Below are 15,000 nucleotides of genomic sequence, written 5' to 3'. Positions count from 1 at the left end.
TCTCTCCTCAGATCTGTTCACAAACACATTAACTGTTTATCTGGAATACCAGATCCTGTGTGAGCAGGAGAGCAGCCATTGTTTGAGAGTTATAAAGGTTGAATTTAGTAAACTGCTGCTCTGTTTTTACAGTACTACTAATACTACTACTAAAGACACTATTAAAAGGAATAAACCAGAATTGTCCTTTAAATCCTCCACAGATCTGCAGCGTTCTCATGACCTTCGACATGTTGAACGCACTCATTTTCACAGCGTATGTGGCGAACAGGGACAGCTGCAGTATTGTTATTATAAAGCACCGACGGCACCATTCACTGGGACTCAGACACATAATCACATCACACACATTAACATGTCTGCACTGTGTGTGTGTGTGTGTGTGTGTGTGTGTGTGTGAAAGTGTGTGACCTCTGACCTCTTTGATGATATAGATGCACAACGTGTGTGGAATGCAAATCGCTCAAAGTGTGTGTGTGTGTGTGTGTGTGTGTGTGTGTGTGTGTGTGTGTGTGTGACTAAATCATGCAAAATGACCGCATACGAATTATTAAGAGCCTTTGTGCGCTCCAGACATGAGGGTCAGGGGTCACTGTGTGTGTGTGTGCACATGTTACTGAGATCATAGGGCAACTTTGAGATGCAAAGCCCTGGGAACTCTTCACGGACACGGACACGGACACACACACACACACACACACACACACACACACACACACACACAGAGAGATCCATATCATTAATCCTTTGTGATATTCACATGAACAGAAGAAGTTTTAATCAATCTCAGAACAAATAAAGTTACCATGACATAAAGGCTGAACATCAATTAATAATAATAATATATATTATATTTGTATTATATTGTTAGAAGTCATTATTTTTAGATAATAAGTCTGTGTGTTGAGAATGTGTCTTTATGATGACTCACAGATACATTTTTTCCATCATGTTGGTGTAAAAGTGCTCAGATTTACTTCGAGTAATTTCTACATTTTTTTAAATGCTGGTGTGACCAAGGCCTTCAGACCTTCCTCCTCTCAGCCAAGTCCTGGCTTTCATCCAGCTGGATCCCAAAACGGGCTTCCCCTCCCCAAACTCACTCTCTCTCTCTCTCTCTCTCTCACACAGCCTCTATTTATAGCCACTCACAAGTCCGCCTCAGCACTGCTGAACCATTCTCTGTGAAAATGATAAGAGGAGGAGGAGGAAAGAAAGAGTACTAGAGCTTGTCATTAACCAGATCTCACTCACTCGGGTTCTCTCAATGCAAACAGACACACACACACACACACACACACACACACACACACACACACACACACACACACACACACACACACACACACACACACACACACACACACACACACACACACACACACACACACACACACACACAGAGCAGCTGTAAGTGCCATCAATCACAGTCTCGTCGACCCTGACAGCACACAGAGCTGCAGACAATAGAGTTGACCTCCAAGACAGTGGGCCTCATCGCAGGAGAGAAGACAACAAAGACAGAATGTAACTCACTGCACATCTCTTTATTTCTGTCCGTCCAGCCTTCCTCACTCTCGTTTAAACTTCAGAATAAACGACATATTCATGGTTAGCTTCAGAGCACGCTGTAACGACAAAACCAAAACCTCTTCAGCGCTTTCACAACACTCATGTTCCACTTATTAGCTTTCTATTTTTATCGTGACGACAGCAGAAATACAGAACGATTAGAACCAAAACCAAACCGCTGATGAGTAAAACCAAACGACAAAGCAGAACATTGAGGATAGAACCTGCATTTCGTTTAAAAAATGATTAAACGATTAATTGTTGCAGCTCATTTATTCCATATTAAGGACAGAGAAGTCTCTTGTTCTTTTCATGGAAACTGTCCACTTTTCTCAATGTACTATCTGGAAATGATTTCCTTTAATTCTGTAAAAATGTACTCAACAATAAAGTCTTTCTTTGGCTCTGCACAGTTCCTGGTCACAACCCTTTCACTGCTACAAGCTAAATCTCTGTCAGGTGTATGTCTCTTCTTTGTATAGCCTCCTCAATGTTCCACTTACATCGTGATATATCACAGCTCAAAGCTTAAAGCAACACAGTACTTGGACTTCAAGGATTGCCGTTTCCAAGCTCAATAATGAACTTATATGTCATAGAAAATAAACGTTGCTGGATATACAAGTAAAACATAAAACCAACTAAGAAACACAGAATACACAGTATTCAGACTCCTCCTCTTTAAAACAAACAGACCCGCTGATTAAAACCACTAAACACACTGAATAAAGCAGTTCCACCTTAACAATCACTGCTTCTCCCACGCTGTTGGACAGACAAAGGACGTCCCGGAGGGGCTGCGAGCCGAGCTGCTGCTAACGTTAGCTCAGCTTGTTTCTCTGATAACTTAAGATCCAGACGTCCGATGACTAAAATCCTTCATCCGGTTCAAATCTAGAGTTAAAAAGCACCAAGATCTAAACAGTGGATGGTAACAATGTGGCTTCAGACTGGATAAACAGTCAATGTATGACAGCTTCTGGCAGACAACCACAGACGCAGGCACAAAGGGGATATGACGCCATCAACAGGCGACCAGTGAAACGCAGCGTTACCTGAATAAAATGACAGATTTCTCTGAGTTTGAACATTGTTGGAAACATTTGGGATAATGGAAGAACTCAACTATATAGAACACAGAGCCAGAGCTTATACACTGTTTAATGAGGACATGTTACAGATTATAGCTTTAAAAGATCAAACAAGGAATATTGAGACACAATGCCTAAAACCAACTCCTTATCTCAAACATATCTTGTGGTAAAACCTTTCTAGAAAGACTCAAGACTCCTCTCTGAATTCCTTCCATCCTTCTGTCCTGCACACTCTTTATGTCCTTATAGATTTCCTGTGTATATCTCTGTACATATGCATTTTGCAGATTACTCGTTAAACCAGCAGCCATCTTTTAGCTTGTTCCCATGGGAACAGTCAACACATTCTGCACATATGCTCATTGTAGTGGAATCTGAATTATGGACGACATCTGTATATCTGTAAACCTGTGAGCTGAAAACAGCTGAAGCTCTGTGAATCTGTCAGCAGGCACCAGATTCTGTTTAAGCCACGAAGAATACGACAATGGAAATAAAAGCTGTCTTTAAGTTAATAGAGGGACTTCTGGTTTTGTTGCATCTGTCTCTCTTCCAACAAGAACCAGGGAGAAACAACATTTCACCACAGTTCAGAAATGGAGTTGTTCTGTTACTGCTCAAAAACCTCTTCATAAAACATATCAGGCTCCCTGAAAGACCACAAGAACTCCAATCAACTGTAAAACCCTCAATCCAACCCCATAAGAAACCCCTGTTACAAGAGCACACTCCAGGACACCTAGAACATTCTCAAAAGGAGCCCGGGTTAGGAAACAGCAGAAACCCCACCATTGGAATTCCCTCAAGAACACCTTTTGAGTACATCTAAAATACCCAAACGTCTACAAACAACCAGATACCCTCTAATTAACCCTGCTTCCTGGTCCAGAACCCTTTAAGGATTGCTTAGAATGATCTCAAAGACCTTTAAAACACACTTAAAGAACCTTTCAGTGCCCTTAGGAAGCAAGGAGATCCCTATATGGAGACAAATCAAGTACTCTCTGAACTCTGTAGAGGAAAACCACAACCTGAAATGCACCACACAACAACCTCAAACACCTTGAAAATCCCCCTGGAATACTGTGATATAGCGCTGTAACATCCTTGAGAAGCCATAGGATACTCTAAAAGAGTGGAGCCGTGAAGCTCCTTCAAGTAGCCTTGGAACCCCCTAGATGTCCCCATCAAAGAGGCCTGGAACCCCCTAGATGTCCCCATCAAAGAGGCCTGGAACCCCCTGTAGAATCCCAGACCACCTGAAGATGCTGAGTCGACCCAAAGACCAGTTAACACCCAATGCACTCCTAATACCCAGTCAAGTAGTCTCAGAAGTCCCTGAACTGCCCCCACACTACCTTTAGGGACCTCCAGCAACTAGAGATAAAAAAGTATTAGTATTTACCAACCCTGTGTGATGTATGGCCTGGCTCAGGTTATTGTAGCTAGCTCTGTCTAACGTTACACTATTGGAGCTCAACTGTTCTTCACCGCTCCAAATGACCCGCCCTACTCTACCACCGATTAGCCGACTCGTTGCCCTCGTTGGTCTGGGTGAGAATATGAGGGTAAGCCAATCAGAGTAGGGTGACTTCACAAACCTGGGAAAAAGACGGCAAATGGGACACTGGTGGTAAGCGGGACAGTTCGGTTTGGGGGTTAATAAATTATGGTTGTATTGGATCTGATACCCGATTTTAGTATCTATTTTTAGTATCTAAGGCAACAATTCTACCAACAACCCTCTCTGGAGTTCTGGGTTTTCTCTAAAAACCTAACTCAACCCTAAAAGACAGAAAGACAAATCTTGAGGACCAACCTCTTCGAGAACTACTTGAAACCTGTCGAGGACACTTAAAACCCACCAATAAAATCCTGAAACCCCTTAAACAACTCCCATTTCAGAGCCCACTGGAACACCCCCGAATGTCCCCTGGAGGACCCCGCGTAGTGCAGCAGTTTTAAAAATCTTGCGTCAGACCTCAACGAGTCCACAAAACCACATGTGAGTGTGCACAAGGCCATGTTTGCACGTGACCACTCACGTTGTAACAGCTGATAACTGGAGTTGTTCGGTCTGATGCAATCCAAACAAATCACAGCTGCAGGAGAGGAACCACCAGATAAGACAAGCAGCAAAGAAGTGTGTGTGTGTGTGTGTGTGTGTGTGTGTGTGGGTATGTATGTATGTGTGTGTGTGTGTGTGTGTGTGTGGGTGGGTTTTGTTGTTGTTGTCCAGACAACATCTGCCCCCGTCGTCTCTGTGCGACCAGACAGGACACACACACACTCCCAGACTGGGCCCCCCATCCCCGGACAAATGGCAGCGGACAGAGAGAGTCATTCCTCCGGTCCTCGAGGGAGAGAGGAAACAAATGAGTGGGGGAGAAAGGGTGAGGGAGGGGGGCAGTCTGGGCCCCTGGGAGCCGTCAGTTTGTCAATGAAAGAGAGCTGTGGACCCCCCCCATCTGTCACAGCGAGGCACCGAACATTACAGCCGACCAAACACAATGCAGACCAACACTCTGCCATTTACTGCTGTTACTCTACACCGCGAGCGCTGCAGAACGCTGCAGTCTGATTGGACCGTTTGAACACATCCCTGCAGTGTGTGTTTGTGTGTTTGTCCTGTGCTCTATTGTTGCACTGTGTGCTTTGGGCCAAGGCAAGATAGCATTTTATCTGTGCAGGTACACTCACAGAACACATGCCTGCACAGCTTATCAGGTGAAAACCAACAGCTTCTTTTCCCAACATATCTGACTGACACTGACTTATTCAGCATGTTTCAATTAGCAAACAAATCGATGTCAAAGCATCAGAACCTAACTTGCAGATCCTATGTTAATTGTTTGGTAACCATGGAAATGAGAGTTAACTTAGGACAAGTGCATTACAAGCAAAATCTTAAATAAACTGTTCTAACTTTATGATAACTGATAACTAACCATAGACATCCAGTGATCAGCACTAACAGTATATAGACTGATATATTGATCAGCAGTAACACTGTGAGCACTGAACTCCCTGACTGGTCCCAGACCAACAGACTTCTCTGCACTGTGTGTTCTGAGCCCTTTCTATCAGAACCAGCATTAACTGTTTCAGCAGTTTGAGCTACAGTAGCTCGTCTGTTGGATCGGACCACACGGGCCAGCCTTCACTCCCCACCTGCATCAATGAGCCTCGGCCCCCCATGACCCTGTCTCTAGTTCTGTTCCTTCCTCGGACCACTTTTGATAGGTACTGACCTCTGCAGACCGGGAACCCCCCACAAGAGCTGCAGGTTTGTATATTATAGCAATAACAGATATATAAATACAACAATATAATATGTGTAGAAATCTACATTTTAGGAGAAACTAACAAAAGCTAAATAATTGGCACTGATGTTTCCTGATGTTTCCTGTTCATAGATCGCAGCCTGCAGTGCAAGTTGTCATAGAGCTAATTAGCTCCGCCCCCAGTGACTGAATCCAACCAGTTACCTGTATCACATTAAAGTTTTCACCTTTATATCAGCTCAGAATGAAGAGTGTTACAGTGACTTTGTAATGCAGTCTCTCAGTATTGTTAAATAGCAGGTCTGACCTCCGCAATATGGTGGCCGTGCAGAAGTATAGTGGCAGAATACAGCAGCGACATACTTTCACTTCTCCAGAGTAATAAATGTTATAAATCTTTGGATTTCAACACACTGTGAAGTTAATCAATTGCATGACCTTTGTGGTTCTCAGAGGAGTTGTTTTACACAAGACTAACCTGGAAGACTGATGTGTAACAAAGCCTCTAAGAAAACACAGAGAAGATGTTTTAACTGCAATAATCAGGCTGTTATCTTAACCTGGTTATGATCCAATTATTAAATTGCTGATAAGGTGAGTGGCTATTTTAGTGTCCGGAGGCTGGTTCTCTTTTTGGTGCTCTAACTGCTCCGCTGCGAGACAGTAAACACAACAATACCAGCTCTCTCCTAATGACTTTATGTGCTTCTCTGTGTGTGTTTTGTATGTTTGTTTGTGTGTGTGTGTGTGTGTGTGTGTGTGTGTGTGTGTGTGTGTGTGTGTGTGTGTGTGTGTGTGTGTGTGTGTGTGTCTTTGTGTTATAGAGAGTTATGATGACAGTCCTGGCCATAAAATTAGCTTTATATTCATTGGCAGACTGCTCACGGCTCAGCAGGGCTAATTTATGAAACGTCTCCCTGAACATTTAACTGCGCTGAGACAGTTCAATAAGTTCAAATCACAAAATATACAATATTACATAATCACCAATGATCTGTAATCAATAGTGGTCATTTGGTTGGGAAGAAGAGCACAAACTAGACTCATGAATGTCAAAAATATACTTCTAACTAACTTTCAATAACGATATTGTTTTAAAGTCTGAAACATAAGAAAGAAAACATACTGTATTGAATGTATTATGAATCTATTACACAGTAGATTATATTCTTAAGAAGTATTTAGCAATAATTAATGATAAAATGAAAAACTAATTAATAAAGTATTAACTGTTCTCTTCCTCTGTATCTCTCTATTCCCTCACCCCTCCCTCTCTTTTATGACTCCCCCTCTCTGTGGTCATAAAGCTGCAGTGACAGCTCGCCTGTTCCTTCTGAAGGTATGTGTTGACGCAGTGTGAACCACATACCACAAAATCCAAGTCCTGAAACAACGGGGGACCTAGCACGGTTCCCTGAGGAACTCCTTTAAAAGAGTCCCTGACAGATCAATTGTCTCTATCTCCAATACGTATCAAAGGTCTGGTCTGATTCATAATCCTGTTCATTTATTCTTTAATCTGATTTAAATCAAACCGCATATCTTTCAGACACACTTCTCAACAACTTTGGCTTCTTTTATTGAAAAAAAAAAAGAAATTTTATAGAATGTTTTTCTTACATATATACTATGATATTTTAAAAGTAAGGGACTGACAAAAAGTTTAGTCTAGTTTTCGGAAGGAGATGATAAAAATGATTTCAGAACAAGAGAGGGTATTGAAGGGAGAGCGAGGGTACAGTCTGTCCAAGGAGACGTCATTCAACTGCAGTTACAGAGCGGCGTCAGTGCAGCATGGCTGTCACCATCGAATCTAAAATCTAAAGTTTGGAAGTTATTCGGATTCTTTAAGAAGGAAGGAAAGTTCAGTCCATTTGTAAGATCTGTTGGACAACGATTAAGTCCAGAGGTAGCACGACTCACCTGGTGAGAGGAGTGGAGGCTAATACAGCTAGCACAAGCAAGAACACGCAATATATTAAACAGAACTGAGCTCCAGCTGGGAGAGGTCTAAGGTAATCACTGCAGGAAGTCTTTCTTTCTGTTCAGCTAAACACAATGCCTGTATTTCTGAAATCAGACATTTGCCTTCCAGTTTTTTCCCATAAAGAAAAAAAACATTTGTGATTCCCAATGTTACTTTCATTACTTTAATTTTACAAAGTAAAATAAATGTCTACATTAAACAAATGTTAAGAACTGTATCAGATTAAAATGCATCGTCCCTGAATCGTACCAAAGCCCAGACTGTATCTGGATGCATATCGGGTCCTCTTACAGGGGAATGTAGACATATTTATTTGTTTACAGCCGGATGTATGAGAGTTATAGTACAAGGCTTTTACCACTTTCCCAAAACTCTTAAGTGGGAACGCTTCGTGAGGACAGACATCAGCCGATTCCCATTATCTCAAAATAGCAGATAGTCTAGTCTGTAGCAGTTACTCCCAAGTCAGAGTAACAGGAGCTTTTCCTGTGTTTCCCGTTCTGCTGACACTGCATGACTGAACTCTGTGCCTGCATGAAAAACATGCAGATGTTTGCTCATGTCTGCTTGTAACCACCAAAAACATATAAATGTCTAACTAACATACAGTATATCTGTCTTATACAGTTCCTGACTTCCCAGTGAGGATTTTCCTACCAGGGATCAGCTCTCTTTTATATTCTGATCAAGTTCCACCAATGTGAAAAATTTGAAGGAAATTCTGACGTTAAAACAAATTCATCAGACCTTTGAATGTGTTGCTGGAGCAGGTTTGATTTCCGCTGCAGAGGAACACTGGTCAGCACATTCTCCAGTTTCCTTCCACAACATGTGAGCGTCTTCTGTGTTTCTCACAAACACACAAAGAAACCTCTGCAGGCCTCTCTAGAGCTAATGATGTGTGTGTGGGGGGGGTACAATAAAAACAGGGTCTCCTCCTCTACCCACAGTATTGATTGCTGAGAAAGCAGGTCAGCTGAGCTACAGTCATATATTAGAGAGAGCAATGAGTTGATGAAACGTCGGCACTGCAGCTCGGTTACAGTAAACACACGGCTGGACGTCCAACATCCATCTGAAGGACCAATGCTGAAACATTCACACTATCAGAATGAGATTAAACAGACGGTTTCTATGAAGTCTATCGGATTACAAACAGTGTAACACACAGCACTGACGGCTCTCAGCTAACACTCAGTCTAATGTCTTTTCCTGCAGGTTTCAGCTGCGTTGTAACAACCATCCAAATGAGTAAATCCACAAAATAAGATGTAAATGAAAGGACCTAATGTCCTTACTAAATGAGCTAGATAAACCTTTTAAGTTGCAAACAGTATTTTGATGAGTTGTGTAAATAATAGCTACCTATTATTAGGTAAGCGCTAATTCAAATGACTGTTGAGGAAATGCTAATACTCAGGGTCAACACTGATTCCAAAACATTAGTTTATTCTAAGAATACATAAATCATCAGGATGTTATTTGCTCCATTCACTCCTTACTATTGTGTACTATATCGCCTGGATGGATCTAAAGTAGCATGAGCTTTTAAAACAGCTGTTCACCGTAGTTTTTAATCAGACAGAGGGACATAGAGCATTTGTTGGGGACTATGTTCAGCGGCGCATTAATCCACATGTGGTGCTCTGGTGTTCGTGGTAGTGAAGGAACAGTGATACAGATACAGATACATTCACTGCTGGTGTGAGGTTATCCAGGATTAACTTCAACCTTCCAAATATTTCATTCAAACTACGACACATCTTCGTCTGTCCAGCGTCTCTCATTTTGTTTTCCTCGGACTGTTTGGTTGCAGGAGGTTGTCGGAGCCTCATCACACACTTTCAGGGCCTGACAGTCTCATGATCCCCCCCGAGCTAAACAAACACACAGTTTAACACACTCAGTTTGTGGCTCTGCCTGTGTTTGTGTTCATTTTCAGCCTCCTCCCGTCTGGTGACTTCTTTTACGAGAACTCTGCTCAGAAATGTTTGTCACACTGAACCGGACCGCCTTGCCTGCTCACTAGACTGCTTGTACAGGAGGTAATGCTGGTGTTCACAGGTACAAACAGTCCAACAGTAACATGAAGGTCCCCAGTGGATGAGCCCTTCAAATGACCTCTGAAGAATACAGAAATCATCAGGATGTTCTTCCCAACTTCCTGATGCTTTAAAATGAGGCTGAGGTATAAATTAAATATTCATATATTCATATATTCCATTATATTATATTTGCTAGTGCTATTCTTCCATCCACAAACTTCCACAACCCATCACGTTTTCTTACACTGGTTTAAATCAAGAAAGTCCATGCTAACATTAGCATGCTAACATGGCACTGGAGGAAAAGTCAGAAGGATTCGACCTTCGGGGAACATGAATGTCTGAACTACATTTCCAACAGCTGAAGAGACAGTGTGGACCGCAGTGGTTCCCACAATGCTCCTCGGTGCTGTAAATGTTAACCAGCTCCTGGTTTTATCTCCACAAAGAGCTGTGAATAAATCCAACGCTCCTCCAGCTCTATAGCTCCGCACCACATTGATCCTGGTTTCAAATCTGTTTCTCCCCCTGGGTCTGCTCTTGACCCAGTGCCTCCCCCACTCCTCCCCAGCTCCTCCTCCCTCCTCTTGACCTCATGTCATCAATCTTCGGGGAGCTGCGAGGAGAAAAAAACAGTCACTGGCCCTTTAAATCTTCGCCCGTAGCTATGGGCAACCCATCCCCCATCGTGCACCCCCTCATAACCCCCCACGCCCCCCTCTACTGCAGGGAGTCGTAGTAGTCAGAGGGCAGCGATTCAGCTTCAACAACAGCTGAGAAATATCCTCTAATGTTAGATTTACACGTGACACCCCCGACAGGAGTTTACGTAGCTTTTAGCTTCAACCTGAAACAACCGACCGGCTCCAGGAACACAGCTTCAACCAATCCCTGTGAATTCTCTCCAAGTTAGACCAATAGCTGTAGTTCCCTGTGCAAAACGTTGAGCCATACGTCACCAAAACTCACTCCGCAAACTGCTCTTATTGACCCTGCAAACAGTGATTTTACTCTCACTGGAACAGGTTGCCTTAGATTCTTATTAAGGACCCAAGAAAGAGGCTCATAGCAGTGAAAACAGACGATATATACAAAAATACGAAGGAACTATTTTCCCTTGGAATTTAATTGTAAAAAAATCACAATGACCCCAAAAGATGTACAGTTGTATCAAAAGTTCCAATATTATGATACAATCTCTCTTTATTACAAAGTAAAACAGATCTACGGTCAGATTTCCAACAGATGGAACATCAATTTATTATTGTTCAAAAAGTATAGTATATGTACTATATGTATTAAGGCTGAGCAATTTTATCGATCCTGCGATTTATATCGATATTTTGTTTCCCCAGAAAGTATCGATTTTTCAGCCGTGAGTATCGATACATTAAGTCCCATTCAAATCCCCTGTGTTCCGCCTGGCACTCTGCTTGCTGCCCATTTCCCCCCGTTCGCTTTGCAGGAAGAGCGATTAGGTCAGCCAGCCGCTAGTGTCGCTGTAGAGCATTTCTAGCAAGTTACCCGTCTAGATACTCCCTTTACACCAGAGATACTCATTGCGCAGCTCGCGAGCCAAGCTTTAATTGGTGGCTCGCATGGTGGCTTATAACAACACAGCCAATACATTTTTTCAAATGTGCTACATAAATATACAGAGAACACTGCACTGCATTATACTTCTCCTTTCACCTTAATTAAAGGTGTTTCCTAAAGGGGGCACTGTCAAACCTGGCACGAGGCCGCTTATGGCATTGTTCACACTTGACTGCAGTGCACGCTTGCAGCCAGGTTTCGTTAGCTCCACTAGGCAGCGTGAGATGCAGGCACAAAATAGATCAATTTCTAATTAAAAAAAAGGGCAAAAACCAGCACAAAAACCAGACGGACAGACACACAGCGTTGTAGCGAATAGTGAAAATAGCGAAAATCAACATGAAGAGGCCGGAGAGGGGACAAGCAGGCAAACGTCAGGTGTTCCCAGTAAAAAAACGAAAGGTACGAGGCATACAAGATGAGCACAGGAAATTTCAAGAGAAATGGATAGACAAATTCTTATTTGTTCCTAATTGAAAATGTATTGGCTGTGTTGTTTCTTTTTTTGTGGGATGTCCAATTTATATGTAGAAATGCACATTTGCAAAGGTGACTTGGTATGTTGTCGTAAAAGTGGCTCTCCCCTTGATGTTGCTCTGCCAATCTGGAGATTCAAGAGAATGGCGGCGAATATAAATCCAGCACCTTCATGCTTAAAAGCAGATGTGTGGGAGCACTTTGGGTTTAAAAAGAAGGAAAGCGACCTCATATGTCCAGTGTCAAGCTAAAAAAGCTGTCAAGAATCTGTTCAGAACAGGCCACTTGCTGCACTTTTTAACTCTCCATTGTTCATTGTAATACTGCACTTTATTTACTTGTCAAAGGCTTGTAAGCTACAGTTTGCACTGTTTCAATAAATGAAACTAATTTTCTCACCACATCTTTGATTCATTTTGTCCAGCTTTTACAAGCTATAGACTCTCTGTCCAGTCAGAGCCATATATTGAATATATATTTCAGTTTTCAGTTCAATGGAACCCTCACAAGATATCACCAAAATCACAGTCCCTTTAAAATCTTTCAGAAAATGATGTAAGTGTATCGAATGGTATCGAATCGTATCGTGAGCTGAATATCGTGTATCGTATCGTATCGTTAGATAATTGTATCGCTACAGCCCTAATATGTATAGTACTAAGCTTTTATGATTGCTATCATTGTTGTTTGGCCTAGCTCATTTGTCAGTGATCAATACTCCCATTATTAAAGCATCAATCAACCTGATCAGCCTTCAGCAGTTAGCTAGTGTTTCTGTAGTGGAGACTAAACGTTAACAATGATCCATATCAGCAGTTTGAATCCAACTAAAAGCTCCCTGCACCAAACTCCCTTTAAGAAATATCACATTTTAACAATTCCTAACGTGTTCGTAACAACACGTAACTCTAGAAACACGAGCTAAAGGCCGTCATATGTCCACAGTCTGACTGTCAATACAGGATCAATATCATCCATAAAGATACAGTGTATACTGATCAATATCATCCATAAAGATACAGTGTATACTGATCAATATCATCCATAAAGATACAGTGTATACTGATCAATAATCAATAAAGATACAGTGTGTACTGATCAATATCATCCATACAGATACAGTGTATACTGATCAATAATCAATAAAGATACAGTGTATACTGATCAATAGGATAACTAATTTATTGTTAAAGCTAAACTAGGTGAATTGTAATTAAAACTAGTCACATGTAAAGTCACTCAAATGCAACTTCTTACAAATGTTACCACCTGTTCCACTACAGCACACATTACCTGTGGATCAATAGATCAATAGATCATCTACATTACCTGTCGATCAATAGATCAATAGATCATCTACATTACCTGATATAATATAAAACCTACAATATAGGTTGGCAACCGTTGCCATAGAGACACCGATCTTTAAACCAGTGGGTCCCGGTCCTCCCGGCTGCTTCAAGGGGGGATCGCGACTGATTGTACGACGCGCTAGAAAACGTAAAGATACACACGGTTGTGTGTGTGTGTGTGTGTGTGTGTGTGTGTGTGTGTGTGTGTGTGTGTGTGTGTGTGTGTGTGTGTGTGTGTGTGTGTGTGTGCTCTAATGAAAACAGACTACAACTCCCAGGATGCATTTCACTAACAGTGACACAGAACTGACAGGAGATGGTTTCTGATGCGATAACGTGGAAATTATTTTATGTCTTCTAAATGTCGCAGTGGTGGGACATTGGTATTGATTATTGATCCTGTATCAGTATCCAGGCTGTGTGTATTGATCGGGAGGTAAAGCTGATAAACATTCCCTTTGTTCAGACTGGAGATGCACACACACACACACACACACACACACACACACACACACACACACACACACACACACACTCACACACACACAGCAGAGAGTATGCCATAAACTTCACAACATGCACTGTGCCACAAACCTGACCCTGAACACAACACAACACAACCCTGAACACAACACAGTCCTGACCCTGAACACAACACAACCCTGAACACAACACAGTCCTGACCCTGAACACAACACAACCCTGAACACAACACAGTCCTGACCCTGAACACAACACAACACAACCCTGAACACAACACAGTCCTGACCCTGAACACAACACAACACAACCCTGAACACAACACAGTCCTGACCCTGAACACAACACAACCCTGAACACAACACAACCCTGACCCTGAACACAACACAACACAACCCTGAACACAACACAACCCTGAACACAACACAGTCCTGACCCTGAGCACAACACAACACAACCCTGAACACAACACAGTCCTGACCCTGAACACAACACAACACAACCCTGAACACAACACAGTCCTGACCCTGAACACAACACAACCCTGAACACAACACAACCCTGACCCTGAACACAACACAACACAACCCTGAACACAACACAACCCTGAACACAACACAACCCTGACCCTGAACACAACACAACACAACCCTGACCCTGAACACAACACAACACAACCCTGAACACAACACAACCCTGAACACAACACAACCCTGACCCTGAACACAACACAACACAACCCTGAACACAACACAGTCCTGACCCTGAACACAACACAACCCTGAACACAACACAGTCCTGACCCTGAACACAACACAACCCTGACCCTGAACACAACACAACCCTGACCCTGAACACAACACAGACCCTGAACAACATCTTTATGTTTTCTATTACAGGTTTTATTTATTTTATTAAATTAAATGTTGAAATATACAAATCATTATGGACATCATATAAATAAAAGATATAAAGTGTTAATGATCAGCAGACGCCCCCCCCGAACACGCCCCTGCACGTAGCCTGATCAATAATAACAATATTACACTATTGGAAATCAAAAGCCAATGATCAATAATCTGACAGAGCTCCACATCGATGCTGAGATACTGC

At 42.3% G+C, this 15,000-nt stretch overlaps 1 protein-coding gene across 1 annotated transcript in view; it reads right to left on the bottom strand.

The window, feature by feature from the left end:
* Nucleotides 1-15,000, bottom strand: part of LOC127355212 (activin receptor type-2B-like) — a 30,597-nt gene that overhangs the window by 14,464 nt on the left and 1,133 nt on the right. The gene's annotated exons all lie outside the window — the stretch shown is intronic.

Source organism: Dicentrarchus labrax, unplaced genomic scaffold (genome assembly GCF_905237075.1).
Source record: "Dicentrarchus labrax unplaced genomic scaffold, dlabrax2021, whole genome shotgun sequence".
NCBI lineage: Eukaryota > Metazoa > Chordata > Actinopteri > Moronidae > Dicentrarchus > Dicentrarchus labrax.
Note: the sequence above shows the minus strand (reverse complement) of the source record. Positions and strands in the feature narration are given on the sequence as shown.